At 45.7% G+C, this 8,938-nt stretch overlaps 1 long non-coding RNA gene across 2 annotated transcripts in view; it reads right to left on the bottom strand.

Annotated features, from left to right (window-relative positions):
• The window catches only part of LOC308672644, an 11,089-nt gene extending 6,717 nt beyond the window's left edge, over positions 1-4,372 (bottom strand). For both annotated transcript variants that reach the window (XR_014027462.1, XR_014027463.1), the window contains exons 1-2: positions 4,276-4,372; positions 770-963 (exon numbers count right to left, since the gene is read on the bottom strand). This is a non-coding gene — a long non-coding RNA (uncharacterized lncRNA). The remainder of the gene's footprint in view (positions 1-769; positions 964-4,275) is intronic.
• Positions 4,373-8,938: the final 4,566 nt, after the last annotated feature.

Below are 8,938 nucleotides of genomic sequence, written 5' to 3'. Positions count from 1 at the left end.
TGGTGAAATTCGTGAATCAGAATGATAAGCAACGTTAGATTTCACCTAGGCAAGAAACTTAGCACAAGTAGCTCTCTCGTACTTTGCAGGATGTTCAATCTTCGGCATTCTTCCGAAGGATTTTAGAAAGCTTTTGTTTGCTGGTGTTTCGTTTTTGAAAAATGCATTTAATAAGCTGTGCTTTTTGTTGTTGTTGTTGTTTTGTTACTTCTATGCACAAACTCAGTGGAACGAGAAAAATCAATTAGGCAAAATTAGCTTGTGCAGCTAAGCTATAACCATTTATTGAACAGTTATGCTCAGAGACCGTAAGTTCAGGGGATGACCTTAAAATTCCCAGTCCATTTGGCTAGTGGAAAGCAAGATAATGTTAGAGTTTAATATGTTTAATTTCCAGGAGGATTAAAACACCAAGTATTTTCAGATTATTTCCTAGGAGTATTTAATGGTGCTGCATAAATCCAGTTCTTAAAGAGGCCGCAACTCAAGTTGCCTAGTTAATACAAAATATCGGGCTGGTATTTAATAAGGCTATTTTAGTCTGTTAACTTAGCATCCATGCTTTTAGACTTCAGAGGAAAACAATTCCTTGAAACAGCAGAGAGGTACAAAATGGACTTTCATCTCTTCTAAGCAACCTCTTAAAGCCTGACTCCTAATCACTATGTGGACATATTCTTAGTCATTTGTTACCAACTACAACAATGAAAACAAGGGATGACATATACGCCATGTTGTAACGATCCAAACCTTGATATTTCATACTTACGTTCCAGACCAGTATAGAAAGCATGGAATTTGTGTTGTGACGCACGTTTTGCCCAACACCTGTTCTTCATCACACACATGAACTGTTTTAAGGAAGGAAACTGTGTTCATTTAGGACAGCCATATTTCCTTTTCTTCTGAAGTGAGAAAAGAGGTGATTTGAATTTTGCTGGACCAAAATTAAGCATCATCGACCTAAAAAAAAATCATCACAAAATCTAATTGAGATATAGGACTGGTTAACTCAGTACTGGTCAAGAAGGCTTGAAGTTGTCAGGGTTGAGAAACATGGGCTAACTTGTCACTGTGTTGGTGCACTAGCCTCTCCATCTGTAGCAAATAATTCCCCCCCAGACAGTTGCGCTACCAAGTCCTCGACTTACAACAGTTCATTTACTCATGGTTCAAAGTTACAACGGCACTGAAAAAAGTGACTTATGACCATTTTTCACACGACCGTTGTAGCATCTCTGTGGTCACGTGATCAAAATTCAGATGCTTGGCAAGTGGCTCATATTTATGAGTGCTGTAATGTCCTGGGGTCATGTGATCACTTTTTGCAAGAGAGCAGAGGCTCACATGGTTAGGTTGTTGGGTTGGAGGTTAGCAAACCCATGTTAGAGATCTGTGTGCTGCTGCATGGCGGGGTGAGTTCCTGTCATTTGCTCCAGCTCCTTGATGGGGATATGAAAGAAACCTTTATGGATGTCCCCCGGGCAATGGTGATATCACCAGCTCATCCTTTCAACCTGTAAGTGCCTTAGATGGTGCCTCCAACCAAGAATGGGACGGGATCTTCTGATAAGACTCCATGCACATTTGACTCTGAGGACACAGAGAAAGCTCCAAGTGGCCTCAACGACTCTCTAACAGAAGGCAAATGATGAGCTGTCTGCAAGGAAGATAAATCCTTCCCTTTCCCACCATCCAGTCAGAGCTGAAGAAGCTTCTTGGATGAGAAGCGAGGCGTCTTCAAAAGAAAAAACCGAGAAAGTCTAGTTGCCTCCTGAAAAAGCGCCTTTGGGACAACCCTGACCTGAAGGACTGAGAATCTCCATAGACATCGACCTTCGGATAAGCAAAGTCAACGGGGAAGCTAGATTAATTCTACAACCGGGTGACTAACTTAGCCAGTGCAGTGATTCACTTAACAAAGGTGGCAGGAAGGTGGCAAAATGGGGCAAAAAACTCAACTCAACAAACGTCTCGCACGGCCACAGAAATCTGATGGTCAACGGTGGACACAAGTCTTCATGTCTTTGCTTCACATGCTTCCTCACCCCTGACTGCTCATCTCCCCGGGGATGGGGGGGGGCGTTTTTCATTTTGACGAAAGTACAACTACAAATGGAGAGAGAGGAGTTACGACAATGAGCACGAATCCCAAGCTACCTCTTCTGCTGAAACAAGATCCAGTGCCTTCTTCTGGAGGCCTCGAATTGTCTCAGGGATGGCATCCCCGCCAGGCAGAGGCTTCGGAGCAGAACCGAAGGTGACTGGGCTTAGATGGAAGTGGGAAGAGAGAGACTTCCAAGGGCACCTTAGGAGGAGATCAAGTAAGCAGTAAGGAAGGAGTTATTGCTCTGGAGAGCAGCGGAATTCAGGGGAAAAAATGGTCCCTCTTGAATTTGGAAGAATTGTGGACAGCTGTGAGAGCTGAAGGGGAGGGCTAATGGAAAGGGACCCCCACTCCTGCAGGCCAGCTTGGTGTTGTGATTCAGGGTCAGCCTGTGGGTTCGGCAGTTGGGTCGGACGACTCAGAGGAGGAGGAGGGGGTGTTGAAGAGCTTGCTGATGATGGCCTTGAGGCTCCGCAGAGCCCTCAGCCAGGCCCCTCCCACCTGGTCACGACGGAGACCCAGCTGTGTGAGCCTGACAGCGTGGATGAAGATGACCCACAGCTGGCCCTGTAAAAGGACGCCCGACGCAGGAGGCTGTCAAGCAGGAGTAAACAGAGGAAGGCAATGGGGCACCTCAGAAGGAGGCAGAGAGAAGCCACGCCCTGAACTGTATAAAAGGGGAATGCATGGGAGGGCTGGCTTGCTGAAGGCAACCGCTTGAATAGTTCCTGTTTCATAGCTCCTGTTTCATGGTTGGTGTCTTGTTTTGCTCTGTTTTATGTTAATAAATTTGGCAGGCTTTATTCCAGCCTCTTGCCGTTTGTAAAGGGGTTGTCCCTGCTTTTTCTGCAGGGCCGGTAGCAGGCTGGTACAGAACACTTGGCAGAAGATGTCACTCATGGCCCAACCTTCTTTGGTGACAGCTCTGGTTACAACAGCTGCAAAATGCCCTGCCGGAAAGGTCGCCCTCTTCAAAATTCAGAGTTCCTTTCTCCCTTTTGCCCCGTGTTTTTCTTCTACTTTTTCCTAGACACGCTCAAAGCAAGAAACTGATTCGGCTCGCCAGTCAGCAATTGAATACCCCATCAGCAAATGTAACTTCTACAGGTAGACTCACGGCCACAGCTGAGCCCCTACAAATTTCTGCTGCTAAGCGAGGCGGCTGCGAAATGAGTTTTGCCCCATTTTACGACCTTTCCTACCGCCGTTGTTCAGCACACCGCTGCATCGAGGAAGTTGGGTCACACGGTTCCCCGGGTGAACCTGGCTTCTCCGTCGACCTGGCTTGTCTGAAGGCTGCAAAAGGGGATCGCGTGTCCCCGGGGACGTTGCAACCGTCATAAATGTGATCCAGTTGCCAAAGCGTGTGAATTTTGATGGCGTGACCACGGGGACGCTGCACCGGTCTGAAGTCACTTTTTTCCGTTCCGTTGTGACTTTGAACGGTCACTAAACAGACTGTTCTGAGTCGAGGACGACCCGCGTTGTGCAGATCCTATCTGTGTAGGTGTCTCTCCCTGAATTGTGACCTCAGCCGCCGGGTGAGGGCTCCGTTATGAAAATCAGCCAGAATTATTGACGCTAAACAAAGCAGGTAGATTTTCAGTGGGTGGTGGCACCCCATGAATTCCTGATAAGATCTTCTCAAAAGGGGTAGACAAGACTTGCTTTTTTTTTCCTTTCCAGGCTCCCATCCCTCATGGCTAATTGGTTGGCCATCACATGATAGGTTGCTGGAACTACAGAGGGCAGTAGGGTCAAATCCCATGTAGGTTAGTGCAAAATACTATTTTAATTGTCTGGGAGCCCCTTCATTTCTTCAGACAACCTTTTTCTCTTTTTCCGCTGCCTCCCCCTCTCTCTCAAACAACAGACGTGAGGAGGTAGCTGTTATGGGGAGGGTCTCGACTAATTTCTTGCAGAAAGCTTTGGAAATTAAGCTGAGGGCTGTATGAAATTGACCCCGGGGTCACCTGCAGCCTTAAGACTGCAAGTTGCCTGCCCAGCCTCAGGCTATTCATTAACGATCTAGTGTTCCTGATGCTTCTTCCAAGAATCCTGCCTTCCCGAGTGGAAGTAATGAAGTCAAAAAACATTTAATTTTGACCATTCGAAAGCAACTGGTAAGGCTGAAGCCTTTCATAATGGAATCTTCAGAGGATACCTACAAGCCTTCATAAGGTCATCCGGTGTGCGTTGTTTCAACAGGTAGGAACTGCTACCGAAGGGATTCGTATCTCCATAATCAGGGACTTTATTACATCCGTTTTCCTGCAGTATCGATAGAACAACCACTTTAATAAAAGCTGCATGGTCTATGAAGAACATTTGTCGATGAATTGCCTGCCTAGTAACAATAATATCTATTTGGTTCAGAGCAACTGGAAATTTAGAATGGAATGGAATGGAATGGAATGGAATGGAATGGAATAGAATAGAATAGAATAGAATAGAATAGAATAGAATAGAATAGAATAGAATAGAATAGAATAGAATAGAATAGAATAGAATAGAATAGAAACAGAATATAGAATATTCTATCATTATTCTATTCTATTCTATTCTTAATTCTATCACAATTCTAATTCTAATTTTATTCCATTCTATTCTATTGGCTACTCTTGACCAATCATTCTTTCAAGTTATCAGGAAAGAGCAACAATTTTGTTCAAAGGCACCGATGACCATTTTTCTCACCTAGGACCGTTGCAGTATCTGCATGGCCACATGATCAAAATTTGGATGCTTGGCAATGGGTTCATATTTATGATGCAGTACTAGTTAAAGACCTGTGTTAATTTTAGATACAGGTAGTATCCTTGACTTACGACAACAGAGCTCGACGTTTCTACTGCTAAGCGAGACAGTTATTAAGTGCGCATGTTACAATCCTTTCTTGCCACAAATGTTGTGTGAATCCCATGTTACGTTACTAACGTGGTTGTTAAGCGAATCTGGCTTCTGCTTGTCAGGTCACAAAAGGGGATCGCGTGACCCCGGGATCACTGCAACCATCACCAATACAACGTGCCGGTTGCCAAGCATCCAAATTTTGATCACGTGACCACGGAGAAAACCGGTCATATGTCACTGTTTTCAGGGCCCTTGTAACTTCAAACAGTCACTAAACAAATGGCTGCAAACCAAGGACTGCCTGGACTGCCTCAGAACAAGGGTCCCAATAATCTGGCCAACCTCTTTTGCCGGGATCTGTTCGATGCAGATGCCGAGATAGAAATCTGGGACAAGGCGGGTGTTCTGGGATTCTGCGAAAAGGTCCTCCCTAATGCTTGCTCATTTATAATTTACCTCGGTTTCTCCCATTCCCGCTCCGTTGTTACAAAATAGGAGAGACACAGAGAGACAGACAGACAGACAAGACACACACACACACACACACACAGAGACACCTCCTCCACAGGAAGTACTAAAGAAAGTTCCTCTTCATGCAAAATTAATGTATGGGATTTGTTACCAGAAAACGTGGGGAGGCCTCTTAAAAGGAATTAGAAAGAGATGACTATTGATGGCAATTAAGTAATTAAGATTATATGGAGTCTCCAGACTGAGAGAACCGTTTTTCCTACCAGACTCTTCATCAGCAGCTTCCGGGCCCTGGTGGGAAATGGCGATGGGACAAGTGGGGATTAGATCGGGAAAGGGTGATCTGTTGAGGGTCCAAGGACCTTCCTGGATTTCTTGGTGAAGCTGAAGGCCGAGAAAGGGTAGATCTGGGTCATAGATGGGTGGTGGTGGGGAGAATCTGGTGGGCTTGGTTTGGCTTCTTCTTAAAACTGCAGAATTAGGACCAGAATTTTTGTCGTTAAGCAGGGTGGTTAAGCAAATCGCTGCAGTTGTTCATTGAACCATGAGGTTGTTATGCAAATCCAACTCCCCCCTCCCAATTGACTTTGCTTGTGGGAAGCTGGCTGGGAAAGTTGCAAATGACGATCCCATAACTCGGGAGGCTGCAACCCTCGTTCAATACACGCCGGTTTCCAAGTGCCCAAGTTTTGATCACCTCATCGTGAGGATGCTGCGATGGTTCTAGCAGCGGCTTCTGTAACTTTGAATGGTTGCTAAACAAGTGGTTGTAAGTCAAGGACTGCCTATATGTTACGTGAGGGCTTTTATTAATTCTCCTTTCTCCTCCTGTTTTCCCCACAACCTACGAGGTGAGGTGAGCTGTCAGTGACTGGTCCAGAATCAACCAGTCGGCTTTTGCACGGGAGGTGGGACTATAACTCACCGTCTTTTCTAGCCTTAACCACTAGACCAGAGGTCTCCAAACTTTTGGGCACCAGGAACCGGTTCCGTGGAGAGAGGTTTTTCCACGGACCGGAAGGGGAGTAGTTTTGTGTGTTGCAGATGAGGCTTTGCTTGTTTGTGTGGACCGGTTGCTGGCATGCCGCGGCCCGGGACCCCTGCGCTAGACCAAACTAGCTCTATGCCAGCTTTAAGACTGATTGAAGTCAGCAAAATCGGGGGCCGTGGCAGATGAGGTCCCTGATCTCGAGTTTGTTTTGGCCCATTGGGCTTCTCTCTTATCCCAGTATCAGACGTTTCCCCAAGAGTTTGGATCGACCGCAATGGGCATCTCTGTTCCAAAGGCAAATTCTTTTTTTTTTTTATTTGTGGGGGGGGAGAATTGGACAAAACCTGGAGCCTCAAAGTGCCTGCAGCTAGATCACATAGAAGATCACATAGGAGCTGTGACCAGGGGGGCCTTCACTCGGGTTCGCCTGGTGCGCCAACTACGACCCTATCTGGACCTGGATGCCTTGCGTACAGTCACCCATGCACTTGTGACCTCCCGCCTTGACTACTGCAACGCTCTTTACATGGGGCTGCCCTTGAGAGCCACTCGGAAGCTTCAGCTGGTACAGAGTGCAGCTGCACGAACACTTTTGGGGGCTTCCCGATACTCCCATATTACACCTCTCCTCTGTGAGCTGCACTGGTTTCCAGTTGCCTTCCGAGTGAAATTCAAGGTGCTAGTGATGACATACAAAGCCCTACATGGCATGGGTCCGAATTACCTACGCGAGCACCTACTGCCAGCGTCAACACCCCTCCGTCCTGTGCGCTCCCAGAGAGGGCCTCCTCAGGGTGCCACCGGTCAGAGAATGCAGGCTGGTGGCCCCCAGGGGGAGAGCATTCTCAGTGGGTGCGCCAGCCTTCTGGAACTGCTTGCCTGCCGAAATCCGGATGGCCCCCGACCTTCGCACCTTCCGGCGTGACTTAAAAACCTACCTATTCCAGCAAGCCGGCCTGGCCTGATAGATTTTAGGGTTTCATTTGTTTTACTATTGTTTTACTGTATACTCACCTTGCTCTGTACACCGCCCCGAGTCCTTCGGGAGAAGGGCGGTATATAAAAACAAACAAATAATAAATAATAATAATAATAATAAATTTAGTTGCGAGGGGTCCTTTGTGCTGAGCTTGTTTTCTTGCAGCCGTTTCAATACCCAACTAAGTAACGTCATAAGTGCTAGTCTGACTAATGATGTTATCTGGTTTGGTAATGAAACATCTGCAGGAAAACAACCAAGTCCTTTCTCTGTAAAATAAAATAAAATAAAATGCGCAAAACTTTTGTATAGTATTTCTAAGGTTAAAAAAAAAAATCTCTAACACAGGGGATCTTTTCCTTGATAATATCCTTTTACAAGGATTACTATTTTGGTGCATGTCTGCAAATTAGTGAAGTTTCTCAGTTCCATGTATTTTGTTTTTTTAAAACTTTTTTGTAACTTTAATTTCCTGCTCTTTTGCATCTCCTTGAACTAAAAATAAAGCTATACCATTTAAGATGGCTGCAAGCCGTAAATAAATAAATAAGGCATCTTCTTTGTTGCTTTAAACACAAGCTCACCTATCATTGTATTGTGACTGTCAGCAAAGAAGCATTAGGCCTTTTGGTCTACTCTTTTATTTCTTCAGAAAAATTCAAGGAAAAGCAACTTTTTCCAGGTAAATGATGCCCTCTTCTGGTGAAACATAAAACTTCCTAGCCAACAGAAATTCAAGAGACACAGGGGGGCTGCCTGCACTGAGGTCAATCTGCAGGCAGTTATTCATTGCATTTGACCGATGAAGGGAGGAAAGTGCACACAATGGCGCTGCAATAATACAGCAGAGATTTATGACCTTAAAATAGCAGTTTTGTTCAAGGAAAATTTCATGAAAACAAAAAAATGCAATGCAAACAGCCAACTTAGAACTAAGAAGCAATTTCTTGACAGTGAGAACAATTAATCAGTGGAACTGCTGGCCTCCACAAGTTGTGGGTGCTCCATCACTGGAGTTTTTAAGAAGAGACTGGACAGTCATTTGTCTGAAATGGTATAGGCTCTCCTGCTTGAGCAGGGGGCTGGACTAGAAGACCTCTAAGGTCTCAGCCAACTGTTACTTTGTTATTCTTCTATTGCTGGAGCATTTAATGAAATAACCCAACTCATTAGGAGAATGGCCAATTTATTTCCAAGGCAGGGGAGTCTTTGTTATTTATTAAACGTAACGCGTATTTTTCCGTGTATAAGATGCTATTTTTTCCGGCAAACACCCTGTTCAGAAATCAGGTGCGTCTTATACAAAGTGCAGCGTCTTATACACGGAAAAATAATGGTAACCTCCGCAGCCCAGGGCATGCCTGTGTGGGTTGCCATGCTGCCTGGTGTAGGGGTCAAGCCCTTGTGGGCTTGCCACTAACGGGAGGGGGCAAGATCGCCGGCCGGCCGAACTTCCGTATTTGCCAGCTCAGCTGACCGGCGTGGAGAAACTCGCATGCCAGAGCGTCTTATACAAGGGTGCGTCTTATAGACAGAA

This window comes from Vipera berus (genome assembly GCF_964194415.1).
Source record: "Vipera berus genome assembly, chromosome: 10".
NCBI lineage: Eukaryota > Metazoa > Chordata > Lepidosauria > Squamata > Viperidae > Vipera > Vipera berus.
Note: the sequence above shows the minus strand (reverse complement) of the source record. Positions and strands in the feature narration are given on the sequence as shown.